This window comes from Bos javanicus, chromosome 7 (assembly GCF_032452875.1).
Source record: "Bos javanicus breed banteng chromosome 7, ARS-OSU_banteng_1.0, whole genome shotgun sequence".
Lineage (NCBI taxonomy): Eukaryota > Metazoa > Chordata > Mammalia > Artiodactyla > Bovidae > Bos > Bos javanicus.
In genome coordinates, this window is record NC_083874.1 from 48,291,752 (window position 1) to 48,307,833 (window position 16,082).

Consider the following 16,082-nt stretch of genomic DNA (forward strand, 5'->3'; position numbering starts at 1 on the left):
GCTAAAGCTGAAACTCCAATACTTTGGCCACCTAATGCAAAGAGTTGACTCATTGGAAAAGACCCTGATGCTGGGAAGGATTGGGGGCAGGAGGAGAAGGGGATGACAGAGGATAAGATGGCTGGATGGCATAACCGACTCAATGCACATGAGTTTGGGTGAACTCCAGGAATTGATGATGGATAGGGAGCCCTGGCATGCTGCAATTCATGGGGTCACAAAGAGTTGGACACGACTGAGCGACTGAACTGAACTGATGGACTTCAGATTCAAGAAGTCCATAGATCCCAGAAAGATGTATTCAAAGGAATCCACAATGAGATATATTATAATAAAATTGTCAAAAAGTAAAATTAAAAAAAAAAAAAGCTTGAAAGTGTCAAGAAAAAAGTGACTCACGAGGTACAAAGGAACTCCTGAGAGACTATCAGTAGATTTATCAATAGAAATCTTACAGGGAAGAAGGAAGTTGGATGACATATTTCATAAGCTGAAAGAATAAAACTGCCAACCAAAAATATCATATCAAGCAAAACTATCCTTCAAAAAATGAAGGAGAAATAAAGACTTTCTGAGACAAAAGCTTAGTAGAGTTTATCACCACTAGACCTGTGCAACAACAAATGCTAAAAGGAGTCCTTTGAGTTGAAATGAAAGGATGCTATATAGCAAGAAGAAAGCATATCAAAGTATAAAGCTCATCGGCAAGAGTAAATATATACAGAAATATAGAATATTATAATATGTAATGGTGCTGCATAAATCGTCTTTAATTCTGGTAAAGCAATTAAAAGACAAAAGAACAAAAAGGACTAAAATTAGTGGATGAAAAAAATAAAAAGATATAATTTGTAAAATCAATAATACAAAATGCATGGGGGGAGAAGTAAAAGGGCAGTTTTTATATGTAATTGAAGATATTAGCTCAAAACATATTGTTACAACTATGTTTTATTTAAGTCTCATGATAATCACAGAGATTATCTGAGAAGGGAATCAAAGACTATCACTACCAATTAAAAAAAAAACACACAAAAAATGGGATACAGTGAGGGAAAAACAGGGAAATAAGGATGAAGAAGCTACAAGAAAGAAATAAAACAATTTTTAAGTGACAATATTAAGCCCTACACTCTGAGTAATTACTCACTGATCAAAAGAGTCTCTAAATGGATTTTTTTTTTAAATCCAACTGCATGCTGTCTCAGAGAAGATAATGGCACCCCACTCCAGTACTCTTGCCTGGAAAATCCCATGGACGGAGGAGCCTGGTAGGCTGCAATCCATGGGGTCGCGAAGAGTCGGACACAACTGAGCGACTTCACTTTCACTTTTTACTTTCATGCATTGGAGAAGGAAATGGCAACCCACTCCAGTGTTCTTGCCTGGAGAATCCCAGGCACGGGGGAGCCGGGTGGGCTGCCATCTATGGGGTCATACAGAGTTGGACACGACTGAAGTGACTTAGCAGCAGCAGCATGCTCTCTAAAACAGACTCACTCAAGATTTAAGGACATACATAGACCAAAGGCAAAAGGATGGAAAAATATATTCTACACAAATAGCAACCAAAAGAGAGCAGGGACTATCATAATTATATCATACAAAATAGACATTAAGATAAAAATTGTCACAAGAGACAAAGACATTACATGATGATAAAAAGGTCAATTCACCAGGAAGATATAATAATTATAAATATACAGTTGACTGTTGAAGAACAGGTTTGAACCACATGGGTCCACTTATACAGGGATTTTTTTCAATAAACATATAGTGGGCCCTCCTTGCTTGCATCCATGGATTCAACCAACCCAACCATGGATTCAACCAATCCAACCATGGATTCAACCAACCCAACCATGGATTGAAATTTCCACCCACAATTGGTTCCATCTGCAGATGTGAAACCTGTGGATATGAACAGCGGACTGTATTCATTGTACTGTCATTTTATATAAGGGTCTTGAGCATCCATCGATTTTGGAATATGCAGGAGTGCATGGATACCGAGGGATGACTGTATATGCATCCAACATCAGAGCAATCAAATATATGAAGCAAACACTGACAGAAGTGAAGGAAAAGGTAACAACGTGGTAATAGGAAGATATGTCAATACGTCACTTTCAACAATGGGTAAATCATCCAGAATGAAGATCAATAAGGAAATGGAAGACCAGAGCAACACTAAAGACCAAATTAACGTAATAGACACATATAGAACATTCTACCCAACAAGAACAGAATACACATTCTTCTCAGGGGTAGATGAAATATTCTCAAGGATAGATCACATGGTAGGTCATAAAACAAGTCAACAAATTTAAGAAGTTTGAAATCATATCAAATATCTTTTTTGATCACAATGGAATTAAATTAGAAGTCAAGAGTAGAAAGAAAATGGAGAAATTTTAAAATATGTGGAAATTACATGACACCAACACTGGGTCAAAGAAATCAAAAGGGAAATCAGAAAATACTTTGAGACCCAAAAAGTGCATACAAAAATGTATGGGGTATAAAAAAAGTAATACTAAGAGCAAAGCTTATAGCAGCAAATGCCAACATTTTAAAAGAATAAAGAGCTCTGTATAATCGGCTCCAGTTTCATCCACCTCATTAGAACTGATTCAAATGTATTCTTTTTAATGACTGAGTAATATTCCATTGTGTATATGTACCACAGTTTTCTTATCCATTCATCTGCCAGAAAAAAAAACACCAATACAGTATATTAACACATATATATGGAATTTAGAAAGATGGTAACGATGGCCCTGTATGCGAGACAGCAAAAGAGACACAGATGTATAGAACAGTCTTTTGGACTCTGTGGGAGAGGGAGGTGGGGGATGATTTGGGAGAATGGCATTGAAACATGTATAATATCATATAAGAAACGAATCGCCAGTCCAGGTTCGATGCAGGATACAGGAAGCTTGGGGCTGGTACACTGGGAAGACCCAGAGGGATGGTGTAGGGAGGGAGGTGGGAGGGGGGTTCAGGATTGGGAACACGTGTACATCCATGGCAGATTCATGTTGATGTATGGCAAAACCAATACAATATTGTAAAGTAAAAAAAAAATAAAATAAAATAAAAATAAAAGAATAAAGAGCTCAAATAAACAACTGAACATTATACCACCAGGAACAAGAAAAACACTAAGCTCAAAGTTAGTTGAAGGAAGGAAATCAGTATTAGAGCATAAATAGACAAAATCAGATCAGATCAGATCAGTCGCTCAGTCGTGTCCGACTCTTTGCGACCCCATGAATCGCAGCACGCCAGGCCTCCCTGTCCATCACCAACTCCCGGAGTTCACTGAGACTCACGTCCATCGAGTCAGTGATGCCATCCAGCCATCTCATCCTCTGCCGTCCCCTTCTCCTCCTGCCCCCAATCCCTCCCAGCATCGAGGAAAACAATTTGTTAAAAATCAATGAAACTAAGAGCTGGTTTTTTGAAAAGGTAAACAACCTTGATGAGCCATAAGCTAGAACAACAACAACAACAACAAAAACTCAATCACTAAAACCAGAAATAAAGGTAGGAAACATTAGCACTAATTTTATAGAAATAAAATGGATAGGAAGAGAGTACTGTGACTAGTTATAAGCCACTTAGATGAAATAGAAAAATGCTTAGAAACAGACAACCTAGCAAGACTGAATCACATAGAAATAGAAAATCTGAAAGACCTATACTGAATAGGAAGATTGAACCAGTAATTAAAAACCTACCCCAAAAGAGAGCCTCAGAACCAGATGGTTTCAAAAGAGAATGCTAAACATTTAAAAAAGAATCAACACCAAGCCTTCTCAGTCTCTTCCAAAATATTGAATAGGAACACTTCCAAACTTATTTTATGAGGCCAGCTTTACCCTGTATCAATGTCACACAAAGACAATACAAGAAAATAAAACTATAGGCCAATGTTCCTGATGTATATTGATACAAACATCCTAAACAAAATACTAGCAACCTGAATTTAACAGCACACTCGAAGGATCATATACAGTGAGATTTATCCCTTAGATGCAAGAATGGTTCAACAAATGAAAACCAATCAATGTGACTGACAGAATGAAGGACAAAAGTCAAATGACCATCTCTAGTGAGATGAACCTTAATGACATTATGCATAGTGAGATAAGTCAGTTACAGAAGGACAAATACTCCTTTATTCCACTTAGCAGGTATCTAAAACAGTCAAACCTTAGAAATGTGAATTAGCACAGTTGCCAGGGTTTGGAGGAAGCGATAAATTGGAGTTGCTGTTCAATGTTCATGGAAGATAAAAACATTCTAGAGCTCGGCTGTACAACAACACACATACAGGTAAAACTGCACTGCATACTAAAAAATTTATAAGGTAGATTTCAAGTTATATACTTTCAGCACAATAAAAAAAATAAAAATAATAATTCCTGTCTAAGCCTAAAGTCTCACAAGAATCTGAACCCCAAACAATCTCACAAGCAGTTTTCTCCATCCTAAATTTAGCTTCCAAAGGAACAAGAGCAAAATGCTATCATCACTAAGCCATACAGAAAAGTTGATGGCACAATCCCCAAAGAAAAATGAGGGGTCAATGTCATCCAGGAAGCTAAGCATTTACCAATCCACTTGCAGACCTTCAGTTTCATATACACATATGTAAACCCACAAACGTATGCCTAGAAACAGAGATGGCAAGCTAATAATAACACTGATATTCCAAGAGGAAATGGGGGACAGGGAGCAACTGAAGATTAGAGATGGTCCAGATAATTTTAGACTTGTAATATTAGAATCTTCTAAAAGAAAAATGGTGATGACTTGTGTAATTTTAAATAAACAAAATAAATTTTCCTGATTAAAAACACTATCAATTGGTTGTGGCATTCTCTCTCAATATATGTCACTGGTACATAAGAACAGCTAAGCCCTCTCTTGCATGACATACCTTTCCAAGCCAGGGAAATTTCACCTATCAGTGACAATCCACACCCTTTCTGGGGACTGAGTTCACTGCCCTTAGTTCCTTGAGACCAGGACAATGTAGTCCATCCACTCCTTGTCAAGGGAGTCAGACCTCATGTACAGACACTACTCAGCACCTGTCTTTGCTCAAAGTAACAGTTCGTATGTGGTTCCCAAGGTAATACCCAGCTCTATGGAATGCTTACCCAAACAGAACTTCAAGGCAATAACTTGTGGTTATATTATTCAACAGTTATTCATCAAGTGCCCACGTTGTGCCAGATGCATCATTGCTGTCAGTGCTGGATACACAGCATGGAACAAATCAAAGACCCTGCCTTCTTGGGACTCACCTTTGTGAGTTCCTTTGGAGATGGTGTAACAATGTCACAGACAGTTAAGGGCTCTGGAGGAAACCAGAAGGGGACAATAATCTATAGAGTGATGAGTGGTGCTGGTCTACATGGGACAGTAGGGTACCACCTCTCCGAGAAAGTCATGCCAGAGCCAAGGCCTCAAATAAAGAGTGAGCCAGTCATGCAGGCAATTGTGAGTAAAGTGCCGCAGACAGAGGAAACAGGAAATGCCAAGGCTCTGAGGCCTTTTATTCTGATGGGTATCAACAAGTTGACCTCTAAAAGGGCTGCACCAACTCACACACACCAGCAGCGTCCGGGAGTGCCTCTTTCCCCACATTTTCACAAGTATCTCATTTAACCATATTACTTTTGTATTCTATAGAAAACAATGACAACTGGAGCTTTGGCTAGATGGAATCAGAGGAGTGGATGATGGGAGGGGAGAATGGGAAAGGAAGGCAGCTTCCATCTGGTACTTTCCAGACCATGCACTTTACACCTCAATTAACAGGTGTTTTGATTCAGATCAACCATTCAAAAGAAAAGCATAAGGTACCCTCTTTTGCATGCAAAAGAGCTGAGGACTTGAGACTTTGGGAAATCAGGCCAAGGGCACTCAAACCTTAGGACATAACTGGAACTGACTTCTAATAATCCTGGCTCCAGAGCCTGGACTCTCTGTGACACTGGGCCTTCCAGCCAGGGGTATAGAAGAGCCCTCTAGGTAGTACCAGGGGGCACATACAAAGGTCATGGGAACCTATTCACTCAGAGCTCCCGCCTGACTGGAGCTGATTATCCTGGGTAATTTCTTGCATATGCATTTAATCTTCCTTTCACTAGATTTTTTTCAACAGTAGAAGCCAGTATTTCCCAATGCACCAGGAATTTATCTACAGCTGAAGTAAGTTACTGTCAGGAAGATGTGGATATGAATAATTAAGTCCCTATTAAGAATGCACACATCTTGTAATAAATCTCAAATTAGAATGTGCCAAGATCTTGTTAAACCTGCCAACACATATTCTTAAATAAGATGGGAATATAATTTGGAGCTTATCAGGAGATCCAACCTTTTGCAAAAGATGCTCTTTGACTGCTCAGAATTTTAATCTAGACATTACCTGAATCCATGTGGTCTATCATTCCACTGTGTTTATGCCCATTGTAAAAATCAACCAAGTACTTTATCTTGAGGGGAGCATTTATTTATCCTCCAATGAGGGGGGCATTTTAACACATATTTCATTAAGCCTCATTGTTTAGGATGAGACATTGTCTAAAAGAGTCTCACTCTAAATATACTTCACCTAAATTCTGAAAAATAATCATTTGTATTCATCACTGACTTAAATAGAACTTTGCTTAGAGCCCAAGCATTTTGCTTTCTGTTGTGGGAGGGATGGATCACAAAATCTTGAGGCAGACTGAGTTCCCAATGGTAAAATGGGAACAGGGTTCAAGATCCCATAAGCTAATAAGCTGCCCGCCCCATAGTAAGTGCTGAGTTAACTGTCAGGTGCAATTATTATTGTGTGGTGTGCCCCAATAATGCAGACTGATAACAGCCAATACATGTAACTAAGTTTTTGATAACTCAGAGGTATTATTCTGACATGAAAATAATATCAGTATATTTTCATAATCTTAATCTATAAGAATAAATTTTAAAATAATTATTAAATATAACATAATGAAGTCTTAAATATCCCTGTGACACTGGCAAAAGCCAATACAACCACATTCATTTTGCCATCAGGACGATAAAGACACCAGTGGTTGAGAACTTGGTTCTTACCAACGAAAAGGAAAGCCATACAGATGCCCAGCCTTCCACAGACCTCCGTACAGGGCCCCAGGGCTTCCTAACCCGATCGCCCAGTACAGTCCTTAAATGTAAAACCCTCAATTTTATATTCAAGCTGCGGAAGCTTGGGCAAAGCAAATAACCAATCTGTGCCTCAGAGTCCTCATGTATTGGGTGGGGAATAATAAAAATACATAATTGCCAGAGTTGCTGTGAAGAAAATGAACTAGTATATCAGTGTACAAGTCCCGCCACCCACGTGTAGTGTTGCCAGCTTGATGAATTGCTCTAAAGGAATATCCACTTGCTTTTTCTAGAGTGAGTCTTTATAACTTGGGAAATCATCCAGATTCTCAAGCAAAAGAAACAGGAGGAAAATGTCCTAGCAAGAAAGAAGACCATGAATGTATCATTCCTGCAGAGACCCCTCAGATCCTTAAGATCACCCCTTGGAATGAGCCATCCACTGTCCGTGCCCACCTGTGAGACCGTTTCAGGGCAGCAGCGCATCATAGCCTTCTGTGCTAACACCCAGTTGGCAACTGAATCTCTTTCTGGTTAGTGGGGGACCAACCATGGAACATGATTGGACTGACCAGAGAACATGAGCCAGGAACCTTCCTGAAGGACAATTTTACAGAGATTGAGATTTTACAGAACCTGTGTATCTTGCCCAGCTGGATGGCCAAACATGCTGGGGTCCCTGGGTCAGGGACCTTGATCCCTCGGCCATGCCCCCTTCAGGGCCCTTGCCTCCAAGCCCTCCCCCACCTCCTCAGCACTCTGGACAGAGGGCCAGCAACATGAAGATGGGCCTGGGGACAGTGACAGTTGGCCAAGGCCATCCAAAGGATGACTGACCTCACCCCCCCAAAATAAACCTTTTGTTTAAATGATAAAAGGAAAATTCCAGAAAAGAAAAAAATAACCCATGCGGTCTACAGGGAAGAGATCAGATACTAAGACCCAAACCCAGTTTCCAAGCAGACAGACCACGGGGGAGTCCTGGCAGGGATAGCACTGAGAATGGGACCAGGCACACAGTGCTGACTTCATAATACAGACCCCCTTCATCCTCAGCACAGAAGACAGTGACAAGGATAGCAGCACGCCACGGGCCACAGTGTGATGCTACGTGTTTTCATGCTGTGTTTATTTACTCTTCAGAACAACACTAAAGAGCACGTGCTATTATCATTCACTTTCCAGCTCAGACAAGTGAAGCTTAGAGCAGCTAGGAGACCCACCAGTCACGCAGTGGTTCAGAGCTACACCACCAATCAACCCAAGCCTTCTGCATCACTACCTCTAAACTATCTCATCTTCATAGCCCATGTGATGTTTGAACAATAGTTCTGCTAGGTCAAAGTCTTTGGGGACTTGAAAATGATCTATCAAGTCATAAACGGCTTTCAACTGGAAGGCTTCACCCTTGCTAGACTCTGGAAGCTGGGATGGTTAATTCTGTGTATCAACTTGACTGGGCCATGGAGTTTGCAGACATTTGACCAAACATAATTCTGAGTGTGTCTGTGAGGGGTGTTTCTGGGTGAAATGAACATTCCAGTAAGTAGACTGAGTAAAGCAGATTGCCCTCCCTAACATGAGTGGGCTTCACTTAATCAACTGAAGATATGAATAGAACAAAAGGCTGAGTAAGACAAAATTTCTTATGCCTAATTGAGCTGGGCCACTGGGCTTTTCTTGCCCTACTACCTAAATGGAAAAACTGATTCTCTTCGGAGCTCAAGACTGCCAGCTTTTGGACTGGAAATTACACCACTGGTTCGCCTGCTTCTCAGGCTCTTCAGACCTATATCTAAACTACACCGTCAGCTCTCCTGGGTCCCAAGCTTGCTGACGGCAGGTGATGGGACTTCTCAGCCTTCAAAATAAGAGAGCCTCTCAGCTCCCTTATTCTTATGTTTATATTTACTCCCCTGGCTCTCAAACTAGGCTCGATGGGAATTAATCAGTCATCAGGCTATTCAAATCAGCTGAGTCAGATCAGCTATTACTGCCTATTGCATGAATTTACCTATCTCCACTCTACTGGTCCTCTTCCTCTGGAGAATCCTGGATAATACAGAAGCCAAGTATCACCTAAATCCAACTAAAGCCTTTGTTAACAGTGGAGCTTTCTTATGGGCTGTTGAGACATTAAGCATCCAATAGCCCAGGTTTTAAAACTAAACCTTAAGTAAACGTCCAACCTGAACAAACACTGCTTTGAAAACAAAATGGGAAGCGATATGAAGAAAAGGACTTAGGGGGAGAGAGGAGGGGTGTAGGAGAGTGGCGCCCCCGTGCCCCTGCTCAGCACTCCCCACATTAGTGCTGCTCCACTGGCTCCTCCAGCACAGTGTGTCCCCTTGAGCACACACACCACCCCATACAGCAAGCTTGAGAAGTGCAGCACCCACAGGTGTCCTCAACTCACTGAGTCTACAGAAGGGTCTTGAAGAGTCTGGACAGGTCATGGCTAAGTCAGAACCTCCTTTGAAGTTCTCTCTCCCATGGACAAGACAGATTGCCCTGGCCCTCCAGCTAGGCTCAGTGGGGACTCATCTTTAATGGAGCTGGAGGCAGATCGGCCATTGTGGCACGTTACATGGAAAACAGATCTGGGACCCCACCTCTGCCCTGCCAGGCCTCCCACCAGGCCTTTGCTTCTGAAAATTAGCTCCTTCATCATGACGAGCTATCCAAAAGCATAGAAGTTAAGAGATGACCTGCAGGCCAATTCACAATATGTATGTCCCTGCCTTCTATCTCTGCTCAGTACCTCTGACTGGTTGAATCAGAGGTCCCTAGACATTGTGGCCATGGAAAATGTAACAGCAATTCCCAATCACCGGCAACTTAGAAGATGAGGGCTACATTCCTACAATGCTCCTAACATCTCCCAGCTCCTTCCACCAGCTTCAATCAAAATGCAAACTGACACCACCTCTGCATTTATATTAGGATAAAGCCAGATGAACTCACTTTTTAAATACATCATCACTTATTCTAAAGCCACCTGTCTCTCAGATCTCAAGACATGAATCTGCTCCAAATCTATCATCAGATGCACTGTAAAAAAATCACATGGAAAGCTAGAAGCAGAAATTTAAAAATGAGTGTAAATGCAGGGCTGGTACTTGATTATGTAGCCTGTTGTAAGCTCTTGACAGGAAAATATTCATCCATGCAACACTTCAACGAATACCTGGTAAGGAAGGACTCTGTACCAGGCACAGTTCATGGAGGCACAGAGATGGGGACTGAGGGACTTTAAGAGTCACCATTCACTCATGGACTCTGCCAAACTCCCTCCATTTGCCAAGAAAGGGTTCTGTGAGTCTGTGCAGAGACCTGCCCAGCCCAATTCATCCTGATAATTGAGCTTTCATCTAAGGGAGTCACATGCCAAACATAACTCAGCCATATGTAATTGTCATCATTTCATTTATTGAGCACCTGAGTCAGACATGTGACAAGTACTATGCACATTATACCCCTTAATCCACCTGACATTTCTGCAACGTAGGTATTAGCACTGCTAGCTTACAGCCGAGAGCCAGAGAGGTTAAATGATTTGCCCAAAGCCATGAAAGCAGTGCACAGTGGTAGAGATAAGATTCAAATTCCTCATCTGTCTGACGGCAAAGCTCATTTCCTTGTAGGCATGCACTATGACTCTCAAGGGGTTCAAAGGAGGCCTGCTCCTCACTCAACCATACAATCACCTTCACACCACTTGTCTCTGAGGCTGGGAATTGTTGACTCCTCTGAGAACAGCTATGCGAAGGGTGGGACTGTAGCTGCAGGTCCCAGAGTTGCCCCCCCCCACTCCCTTGAGTCAGTCTTGTCTTCTATCAAATGACCGAGTGGGATAAGGGGACCCAAAGATGTGTTCCAGCCTCAGGGTCTCTGAATACCCACAACCGGAGGACTTGCCAAGGTGCAGCCAGGGATTCCAGCTCCCTCCCAGGGCACGTGGTCCCACCGCCAGGCCTTGGCAGGCAGCCACACAGGGATGAGCTGACCCCAGAAAAATTGTCCCAGCCACAGCCACATCAGACACACAGCCCTGGCTGCCCACGTGTCCAAGTTCACCTCCCTTGCCCATAGAGCGCACTGTAGTTCATATTAGAGTTTTACAAAATCAGATCACATCACTCCCCTACGCTAAAGATCACATCCCCCAACCATGGCTGATGGAAACCCTGGGCATGGCCTGAAAGCCCCTGGGCTCGCGCTGGCCCCTGGTCCCTCCCTGGAACCACAGGCCTGGCTCCTCCTCCCACCTCACCAGGGGCTCTTGCCCTTGCTCATCCATGAATCATTTTCTCCCATTCCCCACATTACAGTTCCCCTGTCCTCTAGGCTTGGGCTGGCAGGTCCCCTCCTGTGAGAGTCCCTCTGGCTGAGTATTCCCTGTCTCAGCAGAGAACACAATCAGTCCTTTTTCTGCTGAGACTCCCCCGCTGAGGACTCTGCTTCACCTGCCATCTGCACCCCATAGAGTGCCCATCACAAAGCCAGCCTCAGTGAAGACTCGCTGAACATCCAAAAGCACGACGCTGCTCATCTCAATCAACCCTATCTGCTGGCTGCTGCAAATGGCCAGACCGTCTCAAGGGTCTCTCTCAGCTCCTTCTGGCTGCCTGGTGGGTTGGCGATGGTGCTGAGACCCCTGCAGTAAAGTAAGTTCCCTGCTCTGTAGGAGTGAAGTTACACACACAGAAGTGTTTCCACACTATAAATTGCCATGCAAATACGTGGCAGCTCTTTTAGATATACATAACTAGTGTGAAACTACATCTCTGACAAATACTTAAATCACAGTCCAAGCAGAACATGCTAAGTACAAAAAGTAAGCCTCACAAACAAAGGGTGAGAGAGTACCAGGGGGACCAGGGAGGCTTCCCAGGGAAATAAGACCCCCACCAGGCCCCAAAAGAGGTAAAGACTCAGAGATATCAATAGCCAGAGCAGCTCAAGTGTGGCCCCACTGCAGGAGTGATCACAGGAGGAGTCAACCGATGCCAGCACACCCAAGCCTCACCTCTGACTCACAGGCTTAAGCTCTGGGCACCGACACACTTCATCACATCCCCAGGTGATTCTGATGCACATTAAAGAAAAGTAATCATCCAGTCGACATCACTTTCCTGACAAAGGTCTGTTTAGCAAAGCTATGGTTTTTCCAGTAGTCATGTATGGATGTCAGAGTTGAACCATAAAGAAGGCTTAGCAACAAAGAACTGATGCTTTTGAATTGTGGTACTGGAAAACACTCTTGAGAGTCCCTTGGACTACAAGGAGATCAAACCAGTCCGTCCGAAAGGAAATCAACCCTGAATTTTTATTGGAAGGACTGGTGCTGAAGCTGAAGCTCCAATACTTTGGCCACCTGATGCAAAGAGCCCAACTCACTGGAAAAGATCCTGATGCTGAGAAAGATTAAAGGCAAAAGGAGAAGGGAGTGGCAGAGGATGTGATGGTTAGATAGCATCACAAATCAATGGACATGAATTTAAGCAAATCTAAGTAAATTTCAGGAGATAGTGAAGGACAGGGAAGCCTGGCTTGCTGCAGTCCATGGGGTCACAGAGTCGGACGCGACTTAGCAATGAAACAACAATGAATCACCCAGCTAAACAGAAGATCACCAGGCAAAAGGGTCTGGTGGCACCCAACACTGTTGGTAGGACAGTAACTTAGAAGAACCTTGAATGAAGGGAATTAAAAGTTGGAAATACATCCTGGGCTAATAGCGAGGGGCTTTGAAAGTCAGGTTCAAGAACTAGGTCTGGATTCTAGGGGAAAGGACTTGGAAATAAAGGAGTGACATGGAAATATTCCAGAAAAGAAGGAAACAGCTCAGGAGGATGGGGAAGACAGCTGGTGAGAACAGAGAGGATGGTCAGTGGGTCACAGAAGGCTCCAGCAGACTGTGGGCCAGCACAGCCCTCCCTTGTCCCCAGGACCCCAGGCAGGATTTCACGGGGCAGCTACCACGGGTCCACCACCAAGCACAAACACCAAGGCTCCTTCCAAGGCATCTTCTCTGACCTTCCTGGTAAATCCAGGCTGAGGATGCTCTGACAAGGAAACACACAGGATCTCAAGGCACAAGTGAGAAAATCTTATTTGCAGGCCAAGAGAGTAAGAGATCCTTCAGAATTAAGTGCCCAAGCACTGCTACTTAGCAGAGATGTGTGCTGTGCCAGTACTCTAAGTTCCTGGAAACAAATAAATAGTAACTGTGATCTAGTCAAAGCCTGCTTTTCAGAAGAAAGCTGGCACATGCCTGCTGCATCTATAAATAAGCAAAGATATCTGTGAACACTAAATGTAAGTGCAATATTTTCTAAACACACACATTTGTTGGTGATGAATCTCAACGATCTCTACTATTTAATAAAAAAAGAGAAATCAGGAGAGAGGAGATGTATGAACATCATATCCAAAGCATTACTATTAAAGTGAAGCACAGTGGTTAGTCTTTAATTCTGACTTGGGCATTTAAAAGAGGACCCATTACAGCCCAGCAGAACCTCTCTCTCTGGAGGGGTGGGGTCTCTGCCACGGAGCCCTTTTTTCTTGCCTCCTTCCACCACTCTCACACTGTGAGTTATGAAAATTTGACTATCTTTACAAGAGTACACAGATTCTGTGAGATAGACTTGCCTCAAAACAAAACAGATACATAACTTGGACTCCAAAGGAGGAAGTGTGTGAACATCCAAACAATTTCCTTTTATGCTAAAATACATAGAATAGGTAATTTTTTAAAAGATTCCCTCTTTGGAAGGCATGAACAAGGTTCCAGCCAAACAAAAGGACATTGTTTCTACTTGTCTGAAAGCAGACAGGCTGTAAACATTCCAGCAAGATTTGGGGGGAGTCCTTTAACCTCCAGGTAAGAAAGGAAATGGTTTGAGAAAGGTCTCTCCAATTAGCTGAGCACAAAGAGAAAACAAAAATGTTTCAATTCTGGGTGCTGGAAAGATTTTTGTCTTCATTCAGGTCCCTGCACTCCTTGCCCTGTCGACCCACATTCTCTGCAAAGCAGACAATGCTTTTCTGGCCCTTCTGGTTTCAAAGATAACCTTCATGGTGAAAATCAATAGCTGTAACACAGTCTTTGGTTCAGAATGAAGCAATAACCCTGGCCCGACAGTGAGGTCCCCTGTTGAGGTCAATGGGATGCTGACATAGACACCTCATTTTTTTCCCTCACAATCATGTCAACATTTGTAATGGCTGCCCTCTTGGCACTTGGGCAAGAATCCAACTCGATCCTGAAGAAAGACACCTGTGCTGTCCTGCCTTTCCCTAAAGAGAGAGATGGGCTCACCGTTCAGTCATCACTGCTCGTTAAACCAAACACTGGTTATATGGGGCTTGCAGGCCAGTGCTGCCTCCGCAGGACTCTGCTCAGCAATGGGGACACCATCATTCTGCTCAAGGAAAGAAGCTACATGTGAAAGACCACGTGTATGGGAGTCCATTCATGCAGTATGTTCCCAATAGGTACGTTTATAGAAACAAAGAGACCAGGGTAAAAGTAGAAACTCAGGGGATTTGGGAGGATGGTGGAAATGTCCTCAGACTGGATTGTGGTGACGAGTTGCACGACACTAAAATTTTACTATAGCTCATTGAACTATCAGAGAAGGCAATGGCACCCCACTCCAGTACTCTTGCCTGGAAAATCCCATGGACGGAGGAGGCTGGTGGGCTGCAGTCCATGGGGTCTCGAAGAGTCCGACACGACTGAGCAACTTCACTCTCACTTTTCACTTTCGTGCATTGGAGAAGGAAATGGCAACCCACTCCAGTGTTCTTGCCTGGAGAATCCCAGGGACGGGGGAGCCTGGTGGGCTGCCATCTATGGGGTCGCACAGAGTCGGACACAACTGAAGCGACTTAGCAGCAGCAGCAGCAGCAGCATTGAACTATACACTTAAAACAGGCTAATGTTATATTAATACCTCTATAAAACCATTAAAAATTGCATTCATTGAGTAAAAATATAGAAATGTGATAAGTAAAAAACAACAGAACAGAATACTATCAAATAACATGACAATTTACTGAAAACACATATTGGTACACACAAGGGCATAGTAGAAATAAGAGAAAGAAATATGCTAATTCAAAAAGATACATGCACCCCTATGGTTCACAGCACTATTCACAACAGCCAAGACATGGAAGCAACCCAAGCGCCCATCGACAGCTGAAAGTATAAAGAAGATATGATGTGTGTGTGTGTGTGTACACACAATGGAATATTACTAAGCCATAAAAAGAGTGAAATTCTGCCATTTGCAACACTGTTGACGGACCTAGAGAGTATTATGCTTAGAGAAATAAGTCAGACAAGCGTATATTACTTTGTCAAACATACAAAATGTGTTATCACTTGTATGTAGAATCTAAAAGTATATAACAAAATGAACAGAGTCATATATATAGCTAGTGGATACCAGTGGTGAGAGGAAGGAGAGAGGGGTAAGACAAGGGTATGAAATTAAGAGATACAAACTACTACATATAAAATAGGTAAGCAAGAAAGATATATTATAAAGCACAGGGAAATATAATCATTATTTTAATAACTTTAAAGGGAGCATAATCTAGAAAAATATTGAACACTATGCTGTATACCTGAAATATTGTAACTCAACTGTATTTCAATTAAAAAGATATATCAAAGCATTTATAGTGATTATAAATCACTATAAATTTTCTATGTAATTTTTTCTATGTAATGAGATATTATAGACATATTATTAGACTTTTTCTTCTTTGTACTTTCTGTATGTTCCAAATTTTGACCATGAACATGCACTACTCTCATAATTCAGACATGAATGCGTTCAACTATGCAGGCATGAGTCATCAGCCCAGCGTACATAACCGGAAGAGCTCACAGCAATATTGAAGAA

General features: G+C 42.5%; 1 protein-coding gene across 2 annotated transcripts in view; it reads right to left on the reverse strand.

Moving 5' to 3' along the window:
• The window catches only part of SPOCK1 (SPARC (osteonectin), cwcv and kazal like domains proteoglycan 1), a 584,625-nt gene that overhangs the window by 402,922 nt on the left and 165,621 nt on the right, over positions 1 to 16,082 (reverse strand). The window lies entirely within an intron of this gene.